Source organism: Hippocampus bargibanti, linkage group LG05 (genome assembly GCF_051943395.1).
Source record: "Hippocampus bargibanti isolate YZ-2025 linkage group LG05, ASM5194339v1, whole genome shotgun sequence".
Taxonomy (NCBI): domain Eukaryota; kingdom Metazoa; phylum Chordata; class Actinopteri; order Syngnathiformes; family Syngnathidae; genus Hippocampus; species Hippocampus bargibanti.
The window spans coordinates 23,537,055-23,544,868 of NC_142738.1; positions in this window are offsets into that span (position 1 = coordinate 23,537,055).

The following is a 7,814-nucleotide window of genomic DNA, read 5'->3' on the forward strand; positions in this document are numbered from 1 at the left end:
ATTTTTGTTTTACTTTGATCATTTCACCTTCACCCCATGTCCCCCACACACAACCCACTATCTTCTTGCCCACTATCCGATTTATTTACCTTCTTTTAAAAAAAAAAAAAAAAAAAAATCTCAAATACAAAAATACATAATTTCATAAACGGAGCTACAGAATAATTTGAACTCACCTGAATAAGTCCCATGCAACAAAATAAGTGCAGGATGCATTTTGTACCATCAAAGAAAACATTGTCTCTGAGGTCTTTGAAGCGTGATAACCGAGAATTCCATGCATTGGCTGCTAAGAAACCCTTCACCAATAATTCAAATCTTTGATTGGCGGTGCTGGCTCCATCCAAGTAACTGTCAAGGGTGCTGCCTGGTGGTATGGGGCACCAGAAAACCACTGAAAGCCTTTAACATGACCATTTTCTTTCCCCGAAAAATCAGCTCGAAAAATTCGAGGACAACCTCACCAAACGGTGCAACAAAACTTCAATGTAGTAGCCTCCAATTAACTTTGGGTCACTACTTGTTGTGGTAGGCATTGGAGCCACATCATTTTCCTTGAAAAGCCCAACAATAGCCCCATTGATGCAAAAAAAAAAACGGTTTTCATTTTGTCAAATGAATCCATATGCCAAAATAAAAATTCGGCCCTTTCGAGAAGTAAAAAAAAAAACTCAAAAAAATTGCTTGCCTAAACGACAAAAAAAAAAAAATCCAACTCAAAAAGGAACAAATCTAAAATCCTCCTTCCTGAAAAGAAAAAAACATGTTCCTCTGCACTTACTGTACATCCACCTGTAACTGTGTAGTTTGTCCGGAATGCTGCAACTGGTTGTGAATAAAGTCAACCAAGACGGCCAAGTCATCGAACGTTTTTTGACGAAAAAGTCCACATTTGTTCACCACTCGCTTCAAATGTCTTTCACTTATGAGTAAGCCGTGTTTAATCTCAAGAACGGATTTTATATCTTTGTATTTCAAACCTTATTCCTCATTAGGGTGGCAGGGGTTGCTGGAGCCTATCTCAGCTGTCTTCGGGCACGAGGCGGGGGACACCCTGAATTGGTTGCCAGCCAATCGCAGGGCACACAAAGACATACAACAGTCACTCTCACACTCACACCTAGGGACAATTTGGAGTGGTCAATCTGCCTGCCATGCATGTTTTTGGAGTGTGGGAGGAAACCGGAGGATCCGGAGAAAACCCACGCGGCTCCGGGGAGAACATGCAAACTCCACACAGGGAGGCCGGACCGGGACGCGAACCGGCGACCTCTGCACTGTGAAGCCGGTGTGCTAACCACTTGACTACCGGGCCGCCACCCGTCTCCATGAGTCGTCACCTTACCGTGGTGGAAGGGTTTGTGTGTCCCAATGATCCTAGGAGCTAGGTTGTCTGGGGCTTTACGCCCCTGGTAGGGTCACCCATGGCAAACAGGTCCTGGGTGAGGGACCAGACAAAGTACGACTCAGAAGACCCCGTATGATGAGAAAGACAAATGGATATAGTTTTCCCTTGCCCGGACGCGGGTCACCGGGGCCCCTCTCTGGAGCCAGGCCTGGAGATGGGGCTCATTGGCGAGCGCCTGGTGGCCGGGCCTACACCCATGGGGCCCGGTCGGGCTCAGCCCGAAGAGGAAACGTGGGCCCCCCTTCTCAAGGACTCACCACCCATAGGGGGGGCCAGAGGGGTCGGGTGCATTGTGAGCTGGGCAGCAGCCAAAGGCAGGGACCCTGGCGGTCCGACCCTCGACTGCAGAAGCTAGCTCTAGGGACGTGGAATGTCACCTCTCTTACAGGGAAGGAGCCTGAGCTGGTGCATGAGGTCGAAAAGTTCCGACTAGACATAGTTGGGCTTGCCTCCACACACAGCCTGGGTTCCGGTACCAGCCCTCTCCAAAGGGGTTGGACTCTCTTCCACTCTGGAGTTGCCCACGGTGAGAGGCGTAGAGCAGGTGTCGGCATACTTATTGCCCCCGACTCGCCGCCTGTACGTTGGGATTCACCCTGGTAGACGAAAAGGTTGCTTCCCTCCGCCTTCGGGTGGGGGGACGGGTTCTGACTGTTGTCTGTGCATATGCACCAAACAGCAGTTCAGTGTACCCATCCTTTTTGGAGACCTTAGGGGGTGTGCTGGAGAGCGCTCCCCCTAGGGACTCCCTTGTTCTGCTGGGCGATTTCAATGCTCATGTGGGCAATTACAGTGTGACCTGGAGGGGCGTGATTGGGAGGAACGGCCCCCCCGATCAGAACAGGAGTGGTGTTTTGTTATTGGACTTCTGTGCTCGACACGGATTGTCTATAACAAACACTTTATTCAAACATAAGGGTGTCCATATGTGCACGTGTCGTTCCCCCCCCCCTATGATCATGGGTTCGGGGGATTCCTCCAGGCGCCGCACACGCTCGCTGCCGGGTGTGGGAGATCTGGACCGGCTGCGTGGCTGTCTGGGCCGTCGGCCGCGCTGCTCCCTCTGTCGCTCCCGAAGGCGGTGATCCAGGCCGATGACTATGGCGACCAGGTCGTCGAAGGTGGTGCCCGCGTCGCGGGTAGCCAACTCGTCCTTGAGGTCGGTGTTCAATCCGCGACGAAACACCCCCCTCAACGCTCGGTCGCCGTAGCCGCTGCCAGCGGCCCGGATGCGGAAGTCGACAGAGTATTCCGCGGCTGAACGGGCCCCTTGGACGCAGTCCAGTAGTCTCCTCTCCGCTTCGGACTCCGTCACCGGATGATGGAAAACCCGGCGTAACTCGGCGACGAAGTCCGGGTACGAGGTGCGCAGCTCCGGTCGGGATTCTCGGATGGCCAGCACCCACGTCTCGGCTTCTCCCGTGAGCAGGCTGGTGATGAAGGCTACCTTCGCCTCATCGCTAACGCAGGCGTATGGATGTTGCTCAAACACGAGCGTGCACTGCATTAAAAACTGAGCGCAGCGCCCGGTTTCGCCTGCGTAGCGGGAGGGAAGAGGAAATTGAGGAGCGTGCCTACTCACGGGCGGGGAAGACTTGGCCGTGAGAGCGGAAATGCGTGCCTCAGCCGCCTCGAAGCGTTGAGCCAGCCTGGTGGTAATTTGGCTGATTTCCGCGATGGCTCGGGCCAGCTGGCTCAAACGCTCCGCTTGCTCGGTGAGGGCGGCGAGATATCTGTCTTCGCCGGCGGGATCCATAGTTGGTCGGAGTATTATGTCACGTCACTCGAGGCTCGAGGGCTGGGCTCGAGTGACGAAAGGACAGCGGGGAGTGTGGATCCAAAATACACGGCGAGACAGATACTCGGATACAAAAGTCTTTACTGAGGCACGCATGAAAAAATAACAAACAGGGAAGAGTGGAGGAAGATAACTAAATGACAGCAGACCTGGCAACACGGAAGTGGAAACGGCAATGTCCAAAAATACTCCGACGGAGACGGTAGTGAGCGACAGACAGATATAGGCAGAAGGCACAATCAGTGAATGACAATCAGCTGTGGGAACCCAGGTGAATGATGATTGGAGGGGCCGTCTCCCAAGATTGGCGGAGGAGGTGACAGGAGGGGCGGGGCGCGCCCCGGATGGCAACGAGATGTGACAAACCTAAAGATTTGAAGTTGATATGTCATGTAATGTTGCAAATATGTGCACTGTTCAAACAAAAGCAATTATTTTTGTACTTGATATTGTATTCCATTTATATGTTTGTGATTGCTGTTCATACAAATTTGTCAATGTTAATAAAATTTGTTCCAAATAATTCATGGTTTTTTTTAAACACAAGACACCACCTGCTGACGAAATTGAAGAGTGACAATTATGTCTGTGTAAGCTCTCAGTCGTACAGGAGTGTTCCATCGATGAGAAGGTTTCTTCAGCCGTCATCTGTACAAATGTGAAGGTTTCGGACATTTCGCCTCCTATCCAAGAGGCTTCGTCAGCGAACTAAAGTCTGACTGGTCGTATCGGCCCTATTTATATATCCCTAATGTCCAGACATGGTGGCGCCGGACACAGCTATGATAGGTCCCTACTCTCGGTTAATTCCTAAATGCTTGAAGCAAGCACCCCTGGAACCCGGATACTTAGCCGATAAAATGCAACAAAATTATACTAGGAAAATTCTAAATTTGCGAATTAGGAGACTTAACATAGAGATAAAAAACAAACAGTCAGAAATAAAAACTTATTATCAGCGATTACAAACTAAAATTACCCACAAAATCTATCAGGAAGTGTGTGAATTTACTAAATCCGGTTATATGAGGCACCATAGCAAAACCAAAGAGAGACAAAAGGGTAAATTTCAAAAATTACTTTTACTGAAACAATCTCAGCTACTGGTAAACACGCGAAATATTAGGAATGAACAGTTTGCAAGGGAGAATTGGATCAAAAATTTGTCAGACAGAGATCTCTCAGAGACAGAAAAGGCGGTACTTACCAAATGTTTAAATTTCTCAGTGACTCCTAAAACTATACCTACAATAGATTACATCACAGCTACTGAATCGGCTATTAAAAATAACAAACTTTCGTATGCAGAGGCAGATGATCTACGCATTAAAATATCAGCTCTTCTCAGTAGTGCCAAACTTCCCCCGTCCAACATAACATTAGAAGAGAGAAAGGCGTTAACTACTCTACAAAAAGACAAAAATATTACTATTTTGCCAGCAGACAAGGGCAGATGCACAGTGCTTCTCAACACTTTGGATTATGAAAACAAAATAAATAGGTTAATCAGTGATTCTAACACGTATGAGCAACTAAAAATGGACCCTTCCAATAGATACAAGAAAGAAATGATTGACTGTCTCCAAAAGTTAGAGAAAGGAAAACATATAGACAAACAGATGTATTTTAGATTATACCCGGGAGAGGCCACGCCATGTATCTATGGCCTGCCAAAAATACATAAAGAAGGGTTCCCCCTCAGACCCATTGTTTGTAGCATTGACTCCTCTACATACAATGTAGCCAAATATTTAAAAACTATTTTAGCTCCGTTGGTTGGTAACACAGAATATCACGTAGAGAACACCACAGGGTTTGTAGAGAGGATCAAAGACCTCATATTGGAACCTGAGGAAACTTTGGCATCATACGATGTGACTTCTCTCTTTACATCTGTCCCAACCCCAGCAGCAGTCTCAGTGGTGAGGACGAGGCTGCTGGCGGATGTTTCTCTGCATGAGAGAACCAAACTTAAACCGGATCACATCTGCCAATTATTAGAAATCTGCCTTAATACTACGTATTTTCAATTTCGGGAAAAATTTTATAAACAAATTCATGGTTCTGCTATGGGCTCACCAGTTTCACCCATAGTGGCTAATCTTTACATGGAAGAGATGGAGAAACAGGCCCTCACATCCTTCCCAGGGACAAAACCTAGACACTGGTTTAGATATGTGGACGATACTTTTGTCATAATTAAGAAACAAGAAATTCAATCCTTCACAGATTAACCTCAACTCTGTAGACTTCAACATTAAATTTAGTCGTGAGGACATTCAAGAGAACCAACTAGCCTTCTTGGATTGTAAAGTAATTATAAAAGAGGACAGAGCGCTAAAAGCAGAAGTCTTTAGGAAGGCTACGCACACTGACCAATACTTACTTTTTGACTTTAACCACCCTTTACAACACAAACTAGGAGTTATCAGACCCTCCAGCATAGGGCTAAACTAATACCAACTAGCACTGAAGGTAGAGAAAAGGAGTCAAAACATATCAGGAGAGCACTCACTAACTGTGGGTACCCTCAGTGGTCATTCAACAAATGTCAGAAAGAAAGAATAGGGAATGAAACCAATAATTCTCAAGATACAAAAAGGAGAGGAGTAGCAGTACCGTACATTGCAGGAGTTTCTGAAAAATTACAAAGAGTCCTTTGGCAACATAAAATTCCTACTTATTTCAAACCAATAAACACGTTAAGGCAAAAATTAGTGCATCAAAAAGATAGGCTACCAAATGAAAAACAAAGTAATGTAGTTTATTCCATACATTGTAAGAATGAAAATTGTAAAGAGCAGTACATTGGGGAGACTCAACAAATTCTCAAAAAAAGACTTTATCAACATCGCAGGGATAATATAAGTGGACCTCAATCGGCAGTACATTTGCACCTAAAAGCTAGCAACCACTCATTTGACAACAATGAGGTTAAAATCTTAGCGAAAGAACATAGATGGTTTGAAAGGGGGGTAAAAGAAGCGATTCTTATAAAACAACAAAATCCTTCATTAAACCGGTCTGGTGGGGTGAGGTTCAATTTGGATCGTTCATACAACAGCCTGCTTAGGCAAAACAGGTTAGGCAACTTTCGTAATGCTGATGAGGGTCGTTATGCTGATGAGGTGATACCGGTGGGAGTGGGGGTAATAGGCCAGTCGTTAGTCAGGAATGTAGGAACAATCAGTGGGGCCACAGGGAGGGGTCCTCTGCCCCCCCAACCTGAGAGTAGGGACCTATCATAGCTGTGTCCGGCGCCACCATGTCTGGACATTAGGGATATATAAATAGGGCCGATACGACCAGTCAGACTTTAGTTCGCTGACGAAGCCTCTTGGATAGGAGGCGAAACGTCCGAAACCTTCACATTTGTACAGATGACGGCTGAAGAAACCTTCTCATCGAGTGACAATTATGTTATCATTTACAGGCAGGTGATTGTGTACTGGGGTGCAGGAATACTATTCAGATCCACATTGGTTAAGTATTTGTGGCTAAAATCAGCAACCAAGACAGTATATTTATTGACACCCAGAATGATTTGACAAATGAACATTTCAAAAATGATTTAAATTGTGATTGCTATGTATTATTAGTCCTCAAATGTATCCCAATTATCCATTTAAAGTGAAGTGATAAGAGAAATGATGAACAAAAAGTTGAAGAAATGGCAATGGTTGTCGGATTCAGCCTTCAATAAATGTTACTTCGAACCAGTTGAGGAGCCTTAAAATGGTTTCACCCAAACACACATCAAAAAATATATGGTTATTGCTTTGAGTAATTCATGTTTACATTTTAATGTAATATAATTCCAGTATGACAGGTATATGGAAACAAAAATGATTTCACCAAAGGTTAATGTATCTGACCCCTGAAAACATCATGCTTCTAATTTAGAGTTGCAGTAAGGGCCTCTCTGAGGTGCAAGTACAAGTTCACAGCCTGATACGGCTCTTTTGGTGGCATCAGACCAGACTGGGCCATTAAGGAAGCACACAATGCAAATACATCTGGATCACAAGGCATAGTTAAACAGAAGACACACTGGATTTTGCATAGTTGAACTTGTTCATTGTCAACTGTGGAGAGGAAGTACCTTGTGCCATAAAGTTCAGGTAAAGAATACATCACGTTGGGCCGACCACTGGGGACATTTATGTTCTTTGAGGGCCTGATGAGATGGCTGTTCCAAACTCGGGCAGTATCATCCAACTCATCCTGTTGAGAATAATATCAGAATCAGAATCATCTTTATTGCCAAGTATGTAGAACACACAAGGAATTTGTCTCCTGTAGAACACGCTGCACTAGTCTCGTTAAAAAATGGAGGCACTATACAGTTCTATTTGGGTTACTTTTTAGAGAGTTAATGGCTTGAGGGAAGAAGCTGTTTAAATGTCTGCTGGATTTGGTGTGCATATACAGACAGATTTAGGAAGAGTTGCACAGTCATAGCAGCTTTTATGAGCAAGAAATTATAGAATGAGACTGCTTTTCTCTCCCTGCTCCCTCCTTTCTGCCTTACACTCGTCACTCTCATGTTTACCACTCTGCACATCCCCATTTTTGTTTACCTTGATCATTTCACCTTCACCCCATGTC